Below are 411 nucleotides of genomic sequence, written 5' to 3' on the forward strand. Positions count from 1 at the left end.
GCCATTTAGCTATGCCGTGGTGCACCGCCAACCTTGGCCATGTGCAAAACCCTCCGAACTCAAAACTTTCGTGCACCAAGACTTTCATGGTATTCATTTGGGGGCATTTGGAGGCCTTTCCAACCCTCACATCTCAAAAACCACGAATTTCATTTTTTCACAAATCTCCCGACCAAGCCATTTAGCTATGCCGTGGTGCACCGACAACCTTGCCCATGTGCAAAACCCAACCAACTCAAAACTTTCGTGCACCAAGACTTTCATGGTATTCATTTGGGGGCATTTGGAGGCCATTCCAACCCTCACATCTCAAAAACCACGAATTTCATTTTTTCACAAAACTCCCCACCAAGCCATTTAGCTATGCCGTGGTGCACCGACAACCTTGCCCATGTGCAAAACCCAACCAAC

This window comes from Vigna unguiculata, unplaced genomic scaffold (assembly GCF_037176805.1).
Source record: "Vigna unguiculata cultivar grain cowpea cultivar isolate G323 ecotype 2 unplaced genomic scaffold, ASM3717680v1 ptg000019l_ERROPOS512194, whole genome shotgun sequence".
Lineage (NCBI taxonomy): Eukaryota > Viridiplantae > Streptophyta > Magnoliopsida > Fabales > Fabaceae > Vigna > Vigna unguiculata.